The sequence below is a fragment of the Balearica regulorum genome, chromosome 1 (assembly GCF_011004875.1).
Source record: "Balearica regulorum gibbericeps isolate bBalReg1 chromosome 1, bBalReg1.pri, whole genome shotgun sequence".
NCBI classification, from domain to species: Eukaryota; Metazoa; Chordata; class Aves; order Gruiformes; family Gruidae; genus Balearica; species Balearica regulorum.
Window position 1 is genome coordinate 119,599,208 of NC_046184.1, and position 23,773 is coordinate 119,622,980.

A 23,773-nucleotide genomic window follows, 5' to 3' on the forward strand; every position below is an offset into this window, starting at 1 on the left:
ACACAGGCTGTAGGGTCCTGAAGAGTCTAGAAACTGCCAATTATAAGCTTACTAAGTATTCACTGCAAATGCATATAAAGATATTAATTCAAGTGCACTTCTTATAAAAAAGGTAGGATCTGTAAGGAAAATGTGAGGAATGAAGGAAAGAAAGGTACCATGGTCTATATCACAATCAACAAACAATATCCAAGAGACATCTGAAATAACATACAGGGTAAAGAACCAACGCAGAATTTAATCCAGTTTAATTCAATATTATAGAGTGATATGATGGCTATTCACCAGCAGAGCTGTACACATAAGAAACACAGTTTGGGGTGGCATATTTATTGTCCAGGTACACCAGAAAATTGGGGGGGGGGGGGAAGTCATAACAAGTAAAACTAAAGGGATCTGTGAAAAAAAGGAGAAACTCACAGAAGGAGAAAGTTTTTACCCCAAGAATATGGGACGTATTTGCTGAAGGATTCCGGCCATAAGAGCCACGCGCTGCACAGCCCTGCTCCACAGATGGCTTCAGGTGTGATGGGAACGCAAGGACAGCCAAACCAGCCTTGCTGATGGTGCTATGCCGCTGACCCTGGTGAAGCCGTACGCACCCGCACCAGCTGCAAGCTAGGCAGCATCAGTGGCAGGAACAGTCCCATCCCACCCCACCCCGTCCATGTTTCCTGTGGGTTAACGCACTCTAGGTCTCAGTAGGACAGGCTGAGCTCTTCGCAGCTCAGTACTTCCATGGCCGAGCCACAAGAAGATGAGTTAATACATTATCTGATCTGATGTGGACTTTTTTTCTTTTTTTTTTTAAATAATATTACAGCCTGTGATTACAGAAGCACAATATAAGCAGGTAGACGGACTCTGTGTCAAAAAGAAGGGCTTAAATGAACAGCACGGGACATGTTATTTAATATCCAAATTTATTTTTTTTTTTAAATTCCACGCAGAGTAGTTTATTTTAGGAAGAAAATTAGGTCCAGCAAAGTGACTGAACAAGATTGACATGTTCATGGTCAGCATTTCTTCCAGTGTTCATTCAAATTGAAAATAATATAGTTGAAATTCTCTTCAAATACGTACTTTTTATTAACTCTAGAATATATGGAAAACATCATGGTACATATGTACAGTTTTGATCATTTGACACCTGTACAGATGCCTCTGTTCTGTTGTAAATGCTTGTTCTAAAAGCAAGGACACAAAAATCTAACATCTACATGGTACATGTCTACTCTAAAGCTTTTCCCAATTACAATAAATGGAAGTGATGGGGTTAGAATGCATTGCAAACTTGGGCCTCACCTGGCCACTGTTTCCATTTAAAAAATACTGCAGTCTAAGCTATGTATGCTATTCTAAAACTTTTAAACTGGAGAAAATGTTAATATCTTTTCTTTTTTATGTCTTCTACTTTTTCTCTGGCAGCTGGTAGCTCTTACAATATGCATACCTCAACCTATGCATTATAAAATATACCTGGCTCCCAAATTAGGGCAGAATACACAGAGATGAAACCCATTATGAACTAATATTCAGTAATATGCAGTAAGAAATATTTCCTTTACTTCACAGCTCTATTTGAGCAATGACTTTTTAATAATTAAGTGTAGTCAGGGTGCTTGCTCACAAATGCATCAGTGGGAAAGCAATCCAGCAGAGAAAAGACAGAAAGGAAATGGTATCATTACAGAGGGCAATCTCCTTTAAACCACAATCTAAAAGAAATGGGAAAAAAAAAAATTAACAATCATTTAATGTCACAGGACTGGACTGACCATTAGAGCAGAGAATATTTAACAAAGCAACATCAGCCCACCTTTCTCATTCTTGTATGCATACTGAATTATAAAGTAACCACGCGGGTGCCGCGCCTTGGCTGACCCTGTTCTCCTGAAAGTCAAGGCACAAGCATGGAAACAGGTCACAACTTTGGAAAAGCATAATCCACACTGCACGTACCCTTCTGAAGTACCTTGTTTGTTCAAATAACATGTGCCATTACTAAGAAGTATATTAACAAAATAAATTCCCAGAATAGAGACATACAAGATGTCGAGCTACTTGCCTGCTACTGAAGAGCACTCCCCTCAGCCATGAGCAACACTATATTCCAGCCTAGGGGTGTTTACAGGCTAGGGAGGTTCCTTCTTATACAGAGGGCATGCTGACTTCATATGCCTCTGAAAATTTAATTACTTGCATAGAGAAGGCTAGAAACAGAAATAATTACTTAGAAACAAATGTACTGTTGAATGTTGTAGGAAAAGCACCTGAATAGGCAATATGTCAGTTCCACAGACAGGTGCCTGAAATATGGCCTCAAAAAGGTTACATAAAAAAAGCAACGCTATCTTGCATCTTACATTTTAATATGTTAGTTGTAATGTTTGGAGGAAATTATATAGACAGTTAATGAGATAAACCAATAAAATGTTTTACCTAGCTTCTCAATTACTAATCAGTTATTTATTTGCTAGTCACAAAATAGTTTGGCTTGACCAAACATGCTAATGAGGTTTTCTACAAATACAGGCAGCTAACTGCTACCTACTAGCAACCAGAAAGCACAGTCTGCAAGTGTGCAGGCAATCACCTAGTGAACCCCCTTAACAATCACAGATTTGTTCTTTACGACCTATCAGTCATATGGCCCAGCTCCAAAGCCACAGCAAGAGGAATCCTACCACCTTTTGGTGAGGCAGCCTCATAATGATTCACACAGAAGAAGTACTACTTCCCGTTAGTCAGGAAGTTTGGGATTTTTTTTGTTGATTCTCACTCTCTAACTCTTAGATATAATGTAATGTCCTATGCTGAGTATTTCTTCCTTTTCCTTTCACAGTCCCCAATTACTCAGACATAAACATTTGTCCCACTCCACCCTATCTCCTCATCACATAGGTACTCAACGTCTCTACCTTTGAACAAGGTTTACCTTTACCCCTAACTCTAGGTTAGAAGGATATTTAGAATTTTGGTGTGGAAACCATGGGCTGTTTGACTTCTGTGTCACATGCAGATTCTGCACTACTGAAATATTCATAAAGCAAATCTACCTTTACTAAGAAATATGTTCTAAGGACTACAGGTAATTAAAGCACAGTTGTTTCCCTTAGTCTGCAGGCAGCATAAAATGACAGCTTCAGGAGATGGGAATCACATTTAAGGGCTTTACTTGGGGTTAATGGTGGGTATGCAGCAGAGGCAATCTCTTTTTCTTCTGTTTCCAGCTGTGTGAGCATTAACCACCTCTGTATTTCAGACAGCACAGCCAGTTCAGACATGTGCTCGCCCACAGCAATGCCGCTTGGCTGGCAGGGCTGCCTGGCTGCTGAACCAGTGCTCTGTGTACCATGCAGACGTGTCCTCTGCAGCCCCATCGAGACTTAGATCAGACTTTTCAAGCTGGGATCCAACCCCATTACTAAACTATGCAAGGGTAGATGTTGGTGGAGATGCTGCTCAGCTGCTATCACATCGTAGGACAAGGAACACATAAAAAGGTGCTAATGGGATGGTCGTGACCGTTTTGGACCTTCTAGATCTGCACGTTCTGTGCATTTGTGTCAAGCAAGTGGAACCTAAACAGCTGGGAGGCAGAAATGTGCTCCTTGTCCAACGGCTTCACGTAGCTTTCTTTTTCTGGAATCCAGTTTCACCTTTGCTAAACATATATAATTCCATTTCTACAAAGAGTCACACTGTTGGAGACTACTAGTATGCACAAATTTAAGATCATACAAATGTGTCCCAAGTTCAACAATTAACTTCTTTCTCTATGGTTTTCTAAAGATCTCACTATTTTCAGATCCTCTGCATGATTTTGAGATATGGTCTATACAGGCCATCATTAATAATTAAATTTGTCTCTCTTCTTAGCATAAGCATGAAGCAACTGTCACAGAAATTGTCAGAAGATCGAATTCACAGCTTCCCTTAAAACTGCCGAAAGCTCACTTCCTCAGTGTTTCTACCTTGTACGTGCTATTGCCGCTAATACTTGCTCTGAAATTGAAACTGAGGAAACATGTTCGGTGGCTACTGCCAGGTTGAAGAATATGTATAGATTTGTGGGGCTATTTCCAAATCCCATGGTACTGACTTGTATTTGCAAGTGAAGCCTTCCCTCCTTAGTCCTGGAAGTGAGTTTCCTCAGATGCACTTATACATCTGGGTCAATGAGAGTGGGTACACTTATTAAAAGCCTGCCGCTTAATAAAAGGGGTTTGTGAAAGCTGTGCAGAGCCAAGAAATTGTTCAGTGTTATCTTGCTATATTTTCTGGAGAAGTTATGAACATCTTTGAGCTATCTAACACTGCTTAGATCATCTTCCTGTTGGAAATTACTCAGGCAATTGTATAATAAAACCTTCACTTAAAGCATTATCTAGAGATTTTTCCCTCACCCACTTTAAAGATAACTAAAAGTAAATAGTTATTGCCACACATCAGATGTTATCCCACAGTATACATTTCTCACCAACACACATTGTATATAATTGCAGGGCTAAAGCTTTTCTTTTTCGTCTCTTCTTCTTAATATATTTTGCATACTTATGTAATGCTTTAATAACCAACCCCTCCTTCTACTGTAAAACTGCGAGACAGAAAAGATGACAGAAAAATAAAAGGGGAAATGCATGTAATTTCTGTCATCTTCTAAACGGAGAGCATTTTCATTAAAACCGACAGGCTGTCAGCTGTGACAAAGCCAAAATGTTGAGTGTTCTGCCTTCTGTACTTCAAAAAGTGTTTAGGAATGCAGCAGGATGGGGATCGACAAGCTCTTATTGCCCTGTTGATCGAGGGAAGTGCTTTCTTCTTGAGGCGCATTTAATTTAATCGCTCTTGTTTTGCTGTAACAAAGTCTAATTTTTTTGACTCACCTACTTAATATGCCAAATAAGGATTTTTTTTTTTTTTAATGGAACATCCTTTCAGATAAACTGCAGCTTTTTGTTTGTTTGGCTGTTAGCAGGCTTCAAGGGAGGAAGGCAGAGAAGCTTCCTTCACAACAATTAAAAAGAACACTGTCAAAATATAGCTCATAATTCCCATTTATTATTCCTCCTCAGTAGTGTTTGTATTAATGCGTTGAAAACTTGATTATAATAATTTCAACACCTGATTTTCAGAGATGTTGAAAGCTTACATCTTTTCTGGCTTTCAGTGCTTGGTGCCTTTGAAAACCTGGTCCAATATCTGTAGCATGTATTTCATTCGAAGAGTTCAAAGGATGTTAGGAACCATTACTACCTTTTGCCTTGTTGAGGTGGGCAAGCATAGTAACATATTATTATTTAAAATCTAAATGTTTTATGGAGAAGCTTACTGAGATATGTGAATCGATGTACACAAGTCAGTGGAAGAACAAGGAGTGGAACCCATAATTCTTTCTCCAACATCCCATCTGTCATTAATACATACCTTTGCCTCACTGTGAGACTGAAAAGAAAAATATAGATCCAAGGACTAGAAAGACCATTAGAGTCATTTATTCTCACCTTTCATGTTTCACCCATTAACTCCTGCACCAATTCCATATCTGGAAGTTAAGCTATAGCTTTTTCAAAAAGACATTAGTCATGATTAAAGATTTCTTGTAAGCGGAGAGTATGTGATACCCCTGGGTAAATTATTCCAATTGTTAATTATTCTCACTTTTGAAAGTTAGTGTATTGTTTGTGGTCTATCTGGCTTTGACCCCAGCTATTGGATCTTACTGTGCCTTCATTAAAGATTTCCTCTGCAGTGAGAAATCTTCTGCCCATTTTAGTACTTACAGAACATGAGGAAATTACCTCTTAAACCATCTTTCTCCTTAATTAGTTATACAGATTGAACTTCCTAAATCATTTACTGTGAATTATTCATATCTTGAAATATTCCTGCAGTTTTTGCCCAACAACTTAACAACTTTTTGAAGTTCTCTTTCAAGTTGTGATCATGCACATAAGTTTAGTAATGGTTCTGGTAACAGTGAACGCAAAATGTCACCACTGTCCACTATACAAATTTTCCTTCCACTTACTTACGCATCCAGAAATTACAGTAGTCCTCTTATCAATGCTAACTTGCTTAAAAATTGTGATCTTTTCAGAGTCATGAACTTAGAGAGTAGATTTCCCCCATCCTGTAGATAGAATCTATTGTCTGTCTGTCTTGACACTAGAATTGGCAGTACGAAAAACTACATGTTTGAATCAGACCTTTTTATCACAGAATCCAACTTCCCTACACAACTTACCAAGCTACATGATCGTTTGCCATTACACCAACTTTTGAGCACTTTGCATACTGTATCAACATGTCTTTCCTCAAATTTCATTCATTAATTGAAACTTTAAATTTATGTCTTCATCTCAGATATTATCAAACCACTTGATTGGAAAATACATATTTCAAAGTAGTAAGACCCTGAAGAGAACAAACAGGGAAGAGGGAGAGGAAATTGGGTCATACCTATGCTTGACCAACCTGAACTAAGGGCCCCAAATCCCATGACATTTTAGAAACACACCCCTCATTTTACTATCTGCTGACTAGTGCCCTAAATAACCAAGTGACTTCATTAAAGTTGAGCTGCATTAGTAAATCATGTGTTCATTTCTCTAAGTGAGAAGAGGTCACATTAACAATTATGAAATTGCTCTTATGTAAGGTTTTTAATGCTTTCCATTAGACTGTATAATATCAGAGATTAAAATAAAATTTTACAGGTCTGAGTAATAAGTTAAAATAATTCTGTTTAGGTTTCCTATGTGAAATTGTTCTCATGTATAATTCATAAGAAAATGTGAACACTTTCCTGTCGAATTAGTGCATAATATTCTTGTATGAAAATGAGAATATTTTAAAACTGTAACATTAATTATTCTTTTATCATCCCCTTTTCCCCCAGCATGCTGATAGTCTTTAAATAGGGGTAATGTTACCCTCAAGATGGTTTAAAAAATCATATTTGATTTTCACTTTGTTGGAAATACATCTAACGACATTATGTTATTGCAGTCTAAATTGGGTTGATAGAAATTAAGAGAACAGATGGCTGTTCTAATCGTGTGCCAAATGATAATATAGAACAAATAAACTTTTATCAGCTGTACTTGTCACCTCCACTGGATAGAACTGCTTCTGCTAAGCAAGTTTCTAGCGTGACCTGTGCATGCAAGGGGAGAAACCTCCCTACAGAGACAAAGTAGAGAGTAACCCATAACTCATTTTTATAGCACTGCTACAACATCATTCTCAAAGCAAAACAATCTGCTGCTCTGGGCATGGAAAATGGGCTAGAAGCATCCATGCTTAAACTGTGCCCTGAAGTCACAGTCCTGCGAACACTTTTGATACACAAACTAAAGATTAGGTGAGGGAAAAGAGGCATGTAGGGAAAGAGGGAGGTAAGGATTTCACTTTTCCAAGCACCAGTCACATAATGTACTCAACCTACATGAGACACCTGGGGTGTTGCTCACAGTAGGTGGTGCAGATGGTCAAAACAAGACTACTCTCCCATGTGAGGCACAACCTCCCCCCACCCAGGGATGTAGCCGAGCTCACAGGCCCTGCTAACAGACCTTGCAGAGGATAAAACTGATTTTTCAGCTCCTCATATTATCTCAGCTTTAGGGTCTACAAATTGCACCTTTGGAGTGTCTTGCCCACTGTCCCTCTCCCTCTGTGGGATGCAACCTGCAGCTGACTTCCAGGAGAACAGGAGCAGGAGGGAAGACACAGCACTGCCCTACAGCCCAAGGACAATGAACTTCCTTAATCAACTACAATGAAATTAGCCCTCCCTTGTTTTACCACTCCAACCTTTAAGCACATCTGCTGAAGAACCAAATACTTATTTGCATTACACGGCCTGGTCTCTGTCTCTCATAGGTCTGGGTTTTGATAACTGGAGAGGCCACCATGAGTGTGACTCAGTTTCTGAAAGAAAAATTCAGTGACAAGCTTCTCAAGTGCCACCATAGCATGATGTTACTTATGAGGAATTAAGGTATTTGATTGTCTCATTTTTCTTTAAACAAGGAAATCAATAAGCATAAAAGCCATAGGAAGTGGTTGTTTGAGGCAAAGGAGTCTGCTGCCATAGTTGATCTATTGTTCCATGCTCCTCAAAGCTCATGGGGATGTATCTCTATCATAAGACTGAGCTTGCAGGTTTGAAGTTTTCTTCAGTTCCACAGCAGCCAGAGTTTTCCCTTTTCCTTCTGTTTGGTTTTGTGGTTTGGGGTTTTTTTTTCCTTTTTTTTTTCTTTTTCAGAATTAAATTTGAGAATTTATAAAACAAGCCAGCAGCATTACATGAGGTATTCTTCTATTTTACTAAGACAGGTTGTTTTTTTTCTTACATCATCACTCTTTACCACCCCTAACCTCCTCTATCGCAGTCAAGTCCCTCCTCGAGAAGCATCTATTTTGGTGGCAGCTCAGTCTGAACCAGGGTATACAAGTAAATCTGTTACTGCTCAGTCACCCTGCCCCTTGGCCAGTGGAGGTCAGAGCTGCTCAAAGTGTGAGAGGTCCAATTCAACCATCATTATCATCTCTCTAAAATGCCAGCAGAGGAAAGGAGCAAGGTCATGAAATATTTTCCACTTGATCCTTGAAAGTAGAAAAGCTTAAAGAGGAAAACAGTTAACATAGAATTGGTATTATTTTGACACCTATATCTGTAAGGAGTATTAGATGTCTTTCTGCATCTCTCCAAAGAAAATGGATTTAGTGACTTCTAGATATTGTGGTGTGTACTTCTCCATTCCAAAATGGCTTAATGTCTCTTATAACTTAAGATTTTGCCATAGCTAAAGTTTCCAGACTTCCCTTAATGTTTTGCATGCAATATTACTAGTTAAGACAACAAAGCTGCCCATTTCTTGCATATAGAACCATAAGGTGAATAAAAGTGAGAGGGAAAGGGGGAAAGAAAAAAAGAAAAAGAAAAAAAAGCAAAAAAAAAAAAAAAGCAAAAAAGAGAAGACAGAGAGGGGAAGGGGGGGAGGGAGGGAAATGAAGCTCCAATTTTGGCTTTATAAATTGACCTGAAAGAGATTGTGCGCTGAGTCAATTACAGCATTACCATAGGAACAAGACTTGTGGTACCGTGCTGGGTTCACATTCAGACAGGATGAGGCCTGAACACAATGCTCAAAAATCAAACCTGTCCTGAAAGCTGGTGGTATCTGTATTCATGGTTTTAGCTGCTTTAAATTCAACTGTAACATGAGTTCATTTGTGTTTCTCTAATCACAGAATAAGGAAAGACATATGAGCATTAGTGCTATTATATGCACAGTGCTATCATTTTTCTCAATAAGTTTGGATACTAGGATAATGGCTATTCTGAAAAACAGATTGTTAGACAAATTACACAAATCAGTACACATTCCATTGCCCTTTCCATGTTTCTGAGACTGCAAAAATGTATTTCATGCTAATTGTCCATACCAATTCCACTTATATTACGTATGCAGTATTCAAGTTTTATAAAGGAGGAAAAAAGAAGCTCTTTTTTAAAAAAAGCATAAATAGGTGCAGGAGCTGTATGTTTGTGTACACAGACTAGGTTATGTTAATTGTTTCTACTTTATGATTGGATGGTATAAACATGAGTGATCACATAATGTTTATATTTAATTGTTCACCCTCTTAATCTTCTATGAATATATTAGGTATGAGTAGCTACAGTTCTCTACCCGCTGTTGTTAACTGTCAGTCTTCCAGGATATTAAATAAAACTGCCATAATCTTTAATACGGCAGTTTTAGATGATTTGGGTCCTTGCACACATTGCTGTAGAAGCTGCTTTCCTTATTTCAGCTAGAAAGAAAGCAGATAATTTTAAATCACTAGCTAGTTTTAGGGGCTTTGATTAAAGAGGATTCAGCTTTGCTCATGATATATGGAGCTGTCTGGAGGATTAAAATTTTTTCTCTCAGGCTTTTGGTGGTGCATCCCAAGTAAATAAATAACTTGCAGCTGACCAGTGGCTTAGCACAAAGTTATGCTTTATGCTTTATGACATCAAGGAACATAACCCATCTCTCCTTCTATCTGCAGGTAAATTTAAACACAAGCTTGTTAAGTAAAGGGAGAACCTCCATCTCCTTTGGCCTGAACAGCAGTTGGTTTATGTCACCATCATCAAATGTGCACCTTAGTGGTTTATAGCTTTGAAGTTATTATATATGCAGAATACAAACTGTTATAGACAATATGATCAGAATAAATCACAGCCTTGCATACAAAGAATTACAAGTGCCACTAGCAGTAGAATTATTTTGACTAACTGCAAATAATCAATATTATGCTACATTAATTAGAGCACCCACAGCTCTGTGGTCCCACATGTTTAGCCAAATTTATTCTGCAGGTAACTGTGAAGGTAATGAAGCATCTCAACCTGAAGGAACAGTCTTATGAGAAACTTAGAACAGTACCCACTTCATGAAAAAAATCTATTCAAAGATTCACAAGACATCTGAGTAGTCAGAATTTTTATTCAAGGGATATGTAGTAACTAACAGACAAAGCATCGTGCTGTATATTTTAGCATGATATTTTCACCTAATGATTTATTTTGAGAGTGTAAAATTAGGGAAACCTAAACATGTTAATTTTGGGTTTAGGGTAATGACTTGGGAAGAATTATTATCTACCTTGCTCAATTTGAAAAAGTAAACCATGTTGTCCTTTGGATAAAAAATACTCAAAATATTAACTGTGGGAGGAAGTAGCTCCACAAGGAATTAGAGCTAAATTAAATCATTTCCCCTGGAGACTCTTGGCCAGTCCCTTGGGGACAGAGCCCAGTGTTCAGTGAATAATTTTTAAGAGGAAGAAAAAACCAATTAACTATGTACATTTCTACCTTTTCAAGCAAGACAAAAGTGTTAAAACTTTGGAGTCAATTTTCAACAGCTCTTTAAAAAACAAATTTTTTATTTTTTTTTTTTTAATTTCCCCTACTATTAGCTGCCTACTACTTTTCATCTAGAAACTTGTCCTCTCTCATACATGCTGATTTCCACTCTGGACATACCCAGATATGGAATATGATGGGAACCTACTTCTATCACTGGTTTGCCCTTCCACACAACATAGGCAAGGCACATAGCTCCATTTCATACATTTTGCATTTTTAACTTATTTTCGCTCTGAGTGTAACTCATACACTTGCCATTTTTTAAAAATAGTCTCCTGACAAGCTAGTCCCATTTTTTAGGACTTGATACACATTTACCTCAGTATAGAAACATACATAACCTTCACTGGATTCCTATACAGCATAGCATCATAACAATTGATGAAGCAGTGTTTTAAAAAGAAGAGATGGAGCATCAGGATGACAGTAGTAAGAGCAGAAACAGGTAAAGACTGCTCTGTACTGTGTAATGCAACAAACGATCTCCTGCAGACCCTGATCCAATGAAATGATGCCATAAAGGAATATTAGAAAAATAGCAACTGAGTGATATACCAGATAACCCACACATAAAAATTTCTCAAGTAATTTGCATCATTTGCCTATTTTTAATTGATTGGTAAATTGAGGCACTATACAGCTAATTGATTTGCCTAACATTATCTTGCATGTTTGTGGCAGACTTGGGAATCCTGTTTCCCAGTCCTGGGCTTTAGGCATGAAAGCATCCTTTCCTATTCCTTATTTTACATGCTGTGTCTGAAGACCTGCCAGATACTACTCAACCCTTTGTGTAGGTACACAACAAGGACAGAGTTTGAATATGTAAAGCTCTATGAATGAACTAAATGTTACTACCATTCTACTATTTCAATTGTTAGAGTGTTCACAAGCACGCTGTACCTGTTTCGTTTGCACTGTTGCTCATTTTGTATGAAGACCTCAGGATAAATTGTTTTGAAAATATATCCTTTTGCCAGACTAATGTTTGAGGGAAGCCTGTTGTAAACATTCTTTTCCTTTTCCCAAGCTTTTCCTGTACTTACAGATAGAATTATTTCTACAAATAATGAACAGCATCTATTTTGTTAATGCTTACAGTTCTGGTTTAGGATTAATTTATTAAGCAATGAGAGCCACCATAAGGTGTTTTCTTGTATCTTTTAAATGATGAATGTTAAGAAAACAGAGGTGGTTTAGAATAAACTACTACAAAATCATATTCTAAATTTTAGGCTTTGGCTGAATGTCACACAAACTATTTTTTTTCCCATTTCTAAAACTTAGTTTTGAAGAAGCATAGCATTAGATTAAAAAAACCCCAACAAAATAGAAATGTCAAAGCAGTGAGAGCCCAGCATTGCCTGGACCCTAAGCAGTCTTCCTGAGCAGTCATTCCCTCTTTTCTTCATCTCCACAGGCCATGAAAGAACACACTGAGTCACAAAGTGACCTTGCTTGTCAGCATCATATGACATTAGCAGAGATGGCCTTGACCATGCTAATAACATTTATACATGAAGATCTATATAATTGACATTTCTTGCATTCCCAGAAAATGCAAGCAGCATAAAGTTTCATAAACAAGATTGACCGGATAGAAAAGCCTGCACATGTACAGCATGTTCAGTCCATCCAAGGTGTGCAGAACCTAAAGTGTGTGCTTTGCACCAGTGTTCAGTGCAGTACAACTGTTGTAGCGTACACAGTGTAAGTCAGACACGTCCATGACCTCTTGCACAACTGTAGATGTAGAACAACAATGGTCAACTGCACGCACAGAATTCTTTTTTAAAGGATTAGCACATTGGGATAAAATACACCTTTAAGCAGAGGACCATTATGAAATCTGTGAATTGTATATGTGTGTCTCATTTAAGCCATCAGAACATGGCTTGAAAGGGATTTTAAGTCATGTACCGGTGAGCTGTTGTTCTTTCTTGTGCATGATGGTTGCCTCAAAACAGATGTGACTCTCTGTACAGTGTTTTAAATGCAAAAGGTTTAAAAGTGCTCTCTTTTTTTTTCTTTTTTCTTTTTTTTTTTTCCTCCCACAAATTCATCTAATGTAAGGATATTCACCCAATTTGCTTCAATGTACTTCTTTTTCCTGAGAAAACACAGTGCAGTTTTGGGGACTTGACATTTTACGTGAACATTCAAAAAATGCTAGTGTCACTTAGATGAGAACATTTAAAAATAATTATCCTTATTTTTTCAAAACTGGGCAGCAAAAAAGTAATGAGGAAAAAGATCTGCACTAAGACTATTTTTCTTCTCTTTTCTTGATATTCAACTTTAATCTGAGTATCCTCTTTTATGCAGCCAATGGCTTAGGGATGTGAGCAACCATAAATGAATCTTATAAAAAGAAAATTAATGTAGCAAAATCTGACAGCTGTATGGCATTTATTCTAAGCAAATTCTGCATTGGTTCAATCTCTTGAGCAACTGTTATTTGGGTCAACATTATTGCTTTCATAGTTCACAGTCTTTATCTCCCAGGAGAAAGCCAGTTTTTCTTCACTCCAATTCTCTTAAGCAGAGCCCCAAGAGTTTGTATTACTGACCCTAGGATTTGCATTCTACACCATGTCCACATTTGAGACACATTATCTCCCTCCCTAGAGCATTTTCATTAAAAAGGTGGAACATATATGCAATCCCTGTAAATTAAGACTTGTTGACTTTACATTCTTTCTGGAGCAAAGGGAGCACTGTACAAAGCACAGGCCATTGCAGAGCAAAGAACATAGAAGATAGGAGAAAAAAAATCCAAAAGATCCAAAAGTCAATATACCGTGTTTCATTTCTTTTTTCTTTCTGACAGTAGCATTGGCCCCAGAGTCTAGTAAGGAGCAGTTCAATAATAACGATCTAAGGCTGGTCTTCAATAGAGACTCAACAGCTGACAGCTCTTCTGTTCAAATTGACAAGAGCACAAAGAAAGGCTTGAATAATTAATTGTAAATGGTTGGATGTGATCTGATTGTGTGACCAACCTGTTACATTGACTTGCTTTGACCTAATCTTTCAAAATGAGATATTAAAGCTGAAACTCTTCTGCACTTTTTTCCTATTACCTGGCTAGCTCTTCTGTAGCATAGTCTGCAGAGCATACCCATGAGATGATAGGTGCCAAAGGAGAGACTTGATTTCACTTGGGCAACTAGGACTCTGAACCATAGGCCTGTTTGGTCTCTATAAAAAGTACTTTAAAATTCTACTATACGGTTGCAGCCATCAGAAAAAACAGGGATGGGGAAAGAAAGTTATATTACCAAAGGTAACAGCTATTCACTAATGAATTTCTTCATACCTTAAAAAAAAAAAAAAGCTAAATAAAAAGCTGCTCTTTCTCAATTTCTGAGGTACATTTTAACTAAAATTTCCTGGAATAGTTTCCCATTTTAATAGAAGCTGCAAACACCGGAACATTCAGAGGCAAGCTATGTGATTAATGTCATTTCAAATGTCATCTGCACTTATTTTTTTTAGGGACATAGTATGTTAAAATGGATGACTTCAGCACAGCATTGCCTTTTAGCTCAGATGCTGCTTTTTCTGCATCAGCAACCCTCAAGTATCGGTGGCACAATAAACCTTTGTTGAACCACCATTCATGATACGCGGATGATAGAAATAGCAGGTACCAAATAATTTCTGGTTGCTAAAGTTCATATAGGTCTTTTAATATGAGAAGGAAAGATTGCTCTTTTAGGCTGGCTAAGGTGTGAGAATGTATAGTTAAATGCCAAATCCGTGTTTTGAAGGAGTATTTTCTACAGTTAACTGGTAAACACTTGCTACACTGTATCTTGGGAAACTAAGGCGGGGTTTCGGTGGTGAATAACAAACATTTTCTGTAAGACCCAGGCTTCTCTCTCCCCTTATTCAGGCAAAATCCTCATTTAATTTTACTGTGCATGGGAAGGCCAATAGACTGAGGAGCCCATATTTTAAAGCTTGTTTGACAGCTTGTCTTCTGAACAATAGACACCACTTAAATGAAAGACAATGTGATTGTTCAGGACAGTCCTGGTCGTCTCACTGTATTCTAGTCCCAGCTTAATGCTGCACCATAGCACATAGTGTATAGAATTGAAATAGTCTCCAGTGCTTAATTATAAAAAAAAAAAAAAAATCCTGTCTGTTTTTAAAATATGACTTATATTTAAGGCCAATACTAGCTCTTAAAAGACAATAAGTTTTGAAGAAGAAATTGGAATACACAGAAGTAGAACATACCTTTAATAAGATGATAAAATTTTAAATTACCTTAATTTTCCCTCACATTTAAAATAATATTCCGTGGAGAGGCATCACTGGTTTCTTACCAGACTGTACCCTGTGGTACACATTACAGTTGCTGGAAAAAGCATTTTCCAAAAGTTATAGGAGCAATATTTGCTTAGACTATAACCTCAGTTAAATATTTATACATTAATCTTTAGTTTTATGTAAGAACGTATCCCATATATGCATGTGTGCACATCCATGTCCTCATGCAGGTGATAAATAATAGAAGGTCCCTCTTTATGATAAATTATACATGAGATGTATTATATATGAACTGAAGTTAACAACGAGAAAGATTATTCACATACAAGAAGCTGGAGGGTGGAATTCAGTGAAGTCCCACTATCTGCCAGAGGGAGGCAGAGTACTAATAAAATTTTAGTTCAGAAAAATAGATCTGAAGATTTCATAACTGTGCAGCTTTCTCTGCTCTGTTTATGGAAACATTTTCTATCAAAGCAACTGGAAAAAAAAACCCATATGAAAAAAGTAAATCTCACTTCACTGAAATAATATTGACCATTTTGCAGGATTCGGGGAAGAGCTGTAAGAACGATTCAAGAGCTGGAAGCCCAGTTTTACAGTGGTAGCCTTAACAGCCAAAGACATTACGTTATGAAAAAGGAGCTTATAAAGAGACCTGACAACAGCCTGAAGGTTAAGAGGGAAGACTTTTAAATTAGCAGGTCAAGAAATAGCAGCATACCCTATCAGAAGGTGAAAATTAAATTGATTGAGAATAGACAGAAGATGGAAAAATTAAGCAATATAGCAATTAAGCAATATTCACAAACAATACCACAGTTCATGCAGAAGTTACAAAGTGGGTGTAGGAACTGTACAGCAAATTCCAGGCAGAAACATAGAAGGTCAAAATAGATTGTTTTGGAAAAAAAAGCAGAACATTTGTCTTTCCTATGAGAATTTGCAGACATGTGGGAATTAGGCACTTTGAAGTGGCAGAGTTAGAGAGAACTACGACTGAAAGTCTGGCCCCATCACCCCGCTCTGAGCAGCCCGGCCCCTTTACTTGTGTGCCTGGAAGGCAGCGGGGGAGCACAGCCTGGCGGGGGCTTCCTTTGGAGGTGTCCGCTTCCGCATGCGAAGCCAGCTGATAATTTGAAGACACTTGCCTTTGGTTCCTAATCTGAATTAATCAAAATTTTATAACGGAATTACCTCTCTACGTGTTGCTGGGTATAGCCGTCCCCTTCTGTGCTAAAAAGCCTCTTAAGTAAAGAAATTCCTAGAACGCATGAGCAACCGTTTCTCTAACTTTTTATCATTATGTCTGGGTTCCTGACCAGATCGAATATATTGCGTTCACACAAGAATATCAGAACAACCTATGCTAAAGCAAAGAGGTAGGGAGTTGAAAGAAGCAGCACTTTTCGAGAAATGAACAGAGCAAATATCAAAAATGCACACAGTGCAAAACTTGCTCTCACAGAACAAGAATCGGCCTCAACAGTTGCTGATAGGCTGGTCAGGCATAATGTGAACCAACCATAAATCAAACTTCTTCTAAGACTTGGAGGGGTGGGGGTGAGGAATGTGTGTTAATTTTAGATCCAGATCTTCGTATTCTTCCTTCTAATTTCTGTAATTCCTGGTTTCAGTCTGGATTAGGACCTAATCTATGTTACAAAATTAGTAGAGATACTTATGATTTCCGACTACTCATTCTTTCAGAATTGTTAAAGCCTACATTTTCTTCTCTTTTTCAACTAAAAAGTCATTTTTGTGTCATAAAAGTCACATTTTGCTCAGAAACCAACATGACATTTTTCACATTGGTCGACTTCAAATTTTTTGTGAGGAAGTAAGCACAGACGTCTCTTAAAGAATGTGTGCAAAAACACAAGAATAAATACTTTATGCTTAATTAATTTTCTCAAAAACCCCACCTTTGATGTTTGCTGTGAATAATAATTCCTAGCATTGGCCTTGGATGTGGGGAAGATTTATTCTATGAAATCCTTCATTTATTTTTGGTTGTTTTAATTGCATAATAAACCTGTGAATGAAAACATTTTGGAAGACAATTTCCAGCCCAGGATTTTTCTATACTCCCAGAGATTAAAATTAGACTGAAATTAAGAATTGAACACGTGGGCACTTAATTGCACTCTTTGGGCTTGAGGTAACTTTTGTTAAATCTCGGGATGTTGCATGGAGTCAGGAACAGGATCGGTTCTCCTTAACGATGCTGGGTATGCACACAGCAATCTTGTGCCCATAGTATCTGCTCTATAAAAATGTCATAATCTCAAAGGGGAGGCATATGTTTGCTACTATTTTTCTCACATTTACCTACAAATGCTGACAGGAGACTACACTACATGAACACACCCTCCGCCACTTTGTCTGTGTTCCTTTCCCTTGGTTTTAAAAGCTCAATTTGAGGAAGACAAGAGCATTATTCAGGAAAACAAAGAGCAAGCTGAAAGTGGAGCAGGTAAGTAACTATACAATGACCAGTTTGTTTTTTTTAAATGAGATGATAGAGGTCCATCAGTTTAAAGGGATGCAGAAGGAGAGGAGCATGGATGTATTAATGGATATTAGGACAACTATGAGTTACCAGCGAGACATAGCCATGAAAGAACCTAAAAGGATTCTAAGATTAAACAGGTAAGGAGTTTTGGTAGACACAGGGAAATGGTAGTACCATTGAATAAGATGCAGGCAAGAGCTCATTTAGGATATCATCTGTAATCCAAGTTGATTTTGTTCAGAAAGGACAACTCAAATAAGAATAAAAAATCAGCTATATAAGTGCTTAGGGAAAAAGAGAACCTATTCTTTTAGAGGGGACTTTAATAAGTTGGTTTATTTATGTGACTAAAATAAAGGTAGTAATAAATGTGTCAATAATAACATTACAATAAATAACAAAATAAATACATTTGGGTATATATACCAGGGAAAGAGAGAGAAGAATTATTCAATTTAAAGAGCATTACTGGAATGAGATTTAATGGCTTTGAATTATCCATGAATAAAACTTAGTCTAGACATTTGGAGAAGATTAGAAGATTTGGAGGAGATGGAGAGGCTCCCAAACAGCGCAGCAGGGAAATCTACTTGTTTCAAGATGGAGCCTGAGGCAGAGATGGAAGTGACTGTGTGACACGATCTGGGAGTTCAGAAAGCTTGTGAAGTAAACTTTTGGGCACTAAATTCAAACAAAAAACTGGTTTTTGTTAATGTTTCTCAGCATGCACTGTATCATATTTTGTTGAACATACGATTCACATCTTCTGATCATTCACTGTAGGGTTCAGGAAGATTTTTCCCCCAGACACTACTTTTGTATATCTATTGTCTTCTGAGCACAGAGCAGGTTGCTCCCCTTTGCAGCAAGGTGATGGGATATCCAGCAGAAAACCACAACATTCTAAGTGGAAAGGCTTAGAAGAACCTAAAGTGCTTAGTTGGCATTTGTTGTTTGCATGTTTAGGATTAAAGACAGTTTCCTAATTTGGGAATAAATTAGGGTTCTTCCTTCTCTGTCATTAAAGTTCTCTCTGTATAAAACATCTTGCCTGAAAACAGTACCCAAGCTGCTGACTGAAGTCAATGGCCACAATAACTTGCTCATGACCATAAGACCCTACACTTTTGGCTATTAAGAAATAAAATTAATGGAAAACAAAACCAGTATTATTATTTTAAAAAAACACCAAAACAACAAAACAGTTTTACCACCAGAGAAAGTTAAAACATATTTCCAGCCTATTCACGATACTTTTATTAGCACCTATTGATTAGTAATAACTAATGCCACTGCATCTCTTCACCAACATGTAAATGTGAACCTCAGGGAAATAAGAATAACGCAAAACAGAAGCTTGTTCTTCAGTTTTTCTTGCAGCTGCAGAGACATAGAGCATGTGTAAAAACAGCCTGTACAATACCATATTTATCCAGTCAAACCAATAAAATGAAGTTGGACTTGTTCTTTAAGGTCTTTTCAAATCAAAATGATTGTATGATTCAATGATTCTAAATGTTAGCATGGGTGCTTCTGAAGTTTCCTAAGAGATTCTTGGACAACCCTCGCTTTTGTCTCACACCCAAAAAATATTCACAATCAATTCCTTGAAAACTGAAGTCTACAGTGGACCCTCCCTATTTAGCTTTTGAGAAAAAAGTAATCTACTGGGTAGTTTTCCTCTGGAAGAAGACACTCTTCCACTCTCAGAATCAGCAGAACAAAGCTGTAAACCATGCAAAATGGATGACCATAAAAAGATTTAAATCCTATGAGGTGCTAGTCAAAATTAATATGTAATATCCCAGCAGTCTATCATCTAAATAAGTTGGGGACGATAACAACTCTCAAAGCTCGGTTGTCTCCTACGGATTTTTAAAGAAAGGAAATGTCTCACCAGTTCACAGGTGAGTGAGTGATCTACCTCATTCAATGGCAATACTCCAATTTGCTAATCACTGCTACTTGGAAAATTCTTTACCTTCTATACACCAGAAATAAAAATGTTATTACATATTGTATATAATACTATAGCTCCTTTGTGCTGAGACCATTACAGTATTGTTCCCCAAACTGTTCCTTACAGGTAATACAGAAACCACAAGTCTCTCTAATGTTGCTTTTGGCAACAAGGAACTTAGAAAGTTAAAACTAAGACTGTGAGAGCAAAGCATGATAGGAAATAGTCATAATGCATACAATTAAGTGGATCTCTGTTGAGCATTATGACTTCTGAAAATCTTGTTTTGAGATTACAAGTCATTTAGAAGTGGAAGAATTAAAAAATCATTAATATTTTAAACATTCTTGACCTCGGATCTTCTGGAGAAGTCATTGACCTAGTTTGGTTTGGATTTTCAGCTACTTCAGTAAGTTTTGCTCAGAAAGTAACTGAATGGAAAAAGAGTAAAAACTCTTCTTAGATCTCATGAGAGGTAACAGAGAGGGTGTGGTTCCTACTTTTAAGGGATTATGGCCATCCATGAGGTCTACCACTTGCCCCTAGAGGAGAAGGACACAAAAGTCTTGCAAACTTTGTATCCTCAAACAGGAAGCAGAAACTGGAGACTGCTCCTGAACACCATTTTGCTGGGTAACACCACTTTGATTGTGTCTTCCTTAATATTGGCCATGAATTAGGATTTAGCAGGTTTTAAGACTTACCACATTGTAACTATAAACAGAAAATGGATCCCAGAAGAATCCATAGGCAGCATCCAAATATCAAGTGAAAATTACAACTCTTCCTTATCTATATCAAGCTTATTCCTTATATCTGACATATTTTTGTTTGTTTGTTTTTCTTCTGGATCTTGACTGAGTATGCAGTTCTGTGGTCTCTTTTGATTTATTTTTTTCTGTGCTTTGAACTTACTTGGAGGGGGAAAAGAATATTGGCATCTACAAAGCGATTGACTGTGCAGCCTGATCATTTGCTAAGCATTATTAAAAGCTCCCTGAAATCACTCCAGTGCATTGCCCTTTACAAGCCATCAGCCATCAATTCAGATCGTCAAATGTGATTACCAGCACTCTTTCAGAAGCTACGTCCAAGCCATTAGTCTGATCGAAAAGCTGTGTCTTTTTTTTTCCCAAGTGCATGTAAATCTACCATACCAGTGCTTCTGTGTTTATGTGGTGATTCATTAGACTTCCGAATAGCAATTCTAGTGTTAAATCTCCAAGACAAGGCAGAATTTGTTAACTTTCCAGAAATCACCCCTATTCAAAGAAACTTTTTCAAAGATATGCTCACATGTACATCTCTCTTCTATGTAGATCTATCTATTATTCATTTAAAATATACCTCTGCTAGTACATACAAAAGAGATTTACTGGCAGTTACCTGGAGAAGTACAGTTAGACTGAAATCAAACTGTGCTACCAGTAGCTACCAAACATCTTGCTTTTATGGAGTATATTGTGACTACTTTTGCACTTCTGTCTGACCAGGAGTGGATGAGATGAATCCCAAACAGTATTCATCCCGAGTCATATGAAATATTTTGTAGACAAGTTGTAAACACTTTATATTTGCCGCATATTGATTTTGGGAAATCGAACTAGCACATGTATGATTTTCTGCACAGAATTATAATTGAACCTAGATGTTGACTCTCCTTACAGCCCAGCCTTCTCTCCAAGAACACACAAAATTGCAAACACAAACAGTTCACACAGGAACATCGATAGGTATTGAGCTCAGGTAGTCAGGACTGGCCAGCAAACATAAAATGTGTTTGCTGGTTTCTTAGTTATCAAGCTAGTTACTCACTGGAACAGCTTCACAGGGGCATGAGAGTCCCTGTCACTGGAGGCTTTCAAGATATGATTGGACAGGGTGCTAGATAATCTCAACTAGGCTCTGTTTCCCATGAAAGGTTGAACCAGAGGATCTTTTGAGGTCCCTTCCAACCTGAGCTATTTTATGAAGCAGTCTCTACATGCTGATTTCTCAGCACAAGCCGTTCTGAGTCTTCTAGGAAAAAAAAAAAAAAAGGAGAGGAAGGATAGGTTGTCTTTATGTGGTCCTCCCTCTTCATGAGCAGTAATGAAATATTATGTCTGCGCTCCCTCCCTCTCACAGTTCTTTGCAAACAAAATGGCCATTATCAGCACAACTTCAGGGCAGATCAGAGCACTCTATTCTGCAAAAAGCATATTTCATGTCATCATATAATTTATGTATATTTCAGGTACACACACATTTATCAAGCTTGTTGGAGTTTGTATTTCTTCATTATCCTGTATCAAACATTACCAATGAGCAATCCTGCTGTACTCATGGTCCAGACTAAAAGATCCTTGGGATACCTTGAGCTGTATGCTGCTGTCTAGGTGCTGACATATCAATACATGACTTTGAAGAGTGGAGTATTACAATTACCATGGAAACTGTCTAAGCCCATTGCTTCTAAAGTCATGGAGGTATGGGTTTAGATGGCTGACTTGGCTACCCAGGCTTGTAAATGCCACTGCATGACTCTCCAGCGTGCACTGAGAGACCCATTCTCAAAGTGTGTGTGTGTGTGGGGGGGGGGGGTGTTGGGAGGGGGGAATCTGAGAAACCGCCACTTGCTTAGTTTCCTCTTGACTAAAAACATAGGAAACAGAATATTTCATGAATATTCTTATAGAAATTCAGTTCTCAGCCCTATTACCTTCTCCTCTTATTGTACAATTGAGTAAATGACCAACTTTTCATTTATTTGTGTGGGCAATGTCTTTTATGTGGTTTTTCATTCTATAATTAGAACATAATATGCCAAGATTATTTATCTTCACCTGGTTGAGAAACCAGAACAAATCCTCACAAAATGAAGAGGTCCTGTAGCAACAACAGCAGAAGAAATCATTATAAATGCAAGACAGCAAGATAGACAGGTAACTAGAAGATGCACCATTTTCTACAAATAATTTATAACAAATCATTTATTTATCCAATTTCACTGTTTTTTCTGCTTACAATGCGTTAGCAAGATCTCACAGTCCTAGGATTGACTCTTCACTTGAAATTATTCATTATTTTTCCCCTTTAAAGATAAAAAGGTTTTTCTTCTCCTTTCGTTTTCAAAAAAAATTTTACCAGGTTTGAAAATGGTATAGAATTCGATTTAAACTAGACAACTTTATTTGAGCTTTAGAGTGCTGAAAACTTATCTAGATCTTAATTTTGTGTCACAATTATTCTTAACTGTATTTTTTTAAGGATACTTTTCCAAGCTATATGCTTCAGTAATCCTATGTAAGTATTTAAGATTTATTCCACTCTGATTTTAAGCAAATCAGATATCTAAGTAGCACATATATCTAAGTCACGGTAAAAATATTTATCAGTGTCTATCTTCTATATTTGTCTCTCAATTGAAAATTCTTCTTTTATTCCTCTCCTCTCTACTCGTTACTTTATACTTTGCCACAGACCATGTCCTATGTACCTGTGGGCACAGTGTGTCACCTATAGAGTAGTCTCTTTGCCTTCACTTCCAGGCATGGCTTCCCTTGGGCTGGCTGAGCTCTAGCTCCGGGGTACCAGCAGAACCTTCTTCCAGCATGGTCAAAGGTGCGTGAGACACACCCTCAGCTTTTAACAACACAGTTGGAAATAAACTCATTCAAACATGAAGCTGAAAGTCAAAGACACATTTTTCCCTGTTGCTGAGGCCTTTTGCATCTATTTTGACCAGAAGATTCTCTTCTTTATTGAATTCCTTTTATACTGAGAATAATCATTGCTTCTGCACGTAAACTTTTCCTTGCACAAAGGAATACTCTGAGAAACCCAACAGCGGGTTGTCTTCCGTTCTGTTCTACAGCACAGGTGTTTTCCTAAAATGCAGTGTTTCAAATAAGCATGAATTGCTTTGGGGATCGTTTGGAAGGGCTGTAGACATTAACTGCAGGGAGTGCAGTTCAACGCTGCTATTCTGACATCAGGACATAGTGTCATATTTGGGCAGTGTATCACAGGGGTCTAAATCAAGCAGAAGACCTACTTCTCTTCAGCTGACTGCACGGAGAGCCACGTTTCACCAGCCATG

At 37.6% G+C, this 23,773-nt stretch overlaps 1 protein-coding gene across 2 annotated transcripts in view; it reads right to left on the reverse strand.

Annotated features, from left to right (window-relative positions):
- DSCAM (DS cell adhesion molecule) overlaps positions 1 to 23,773 on the reverse strand; it is a 471,940-nt gene that overhangs the window by 189,034 nt on the left and 259,133 nt on the right. The gene's annotated exons all lie outside the window — the stretch shown is intronic.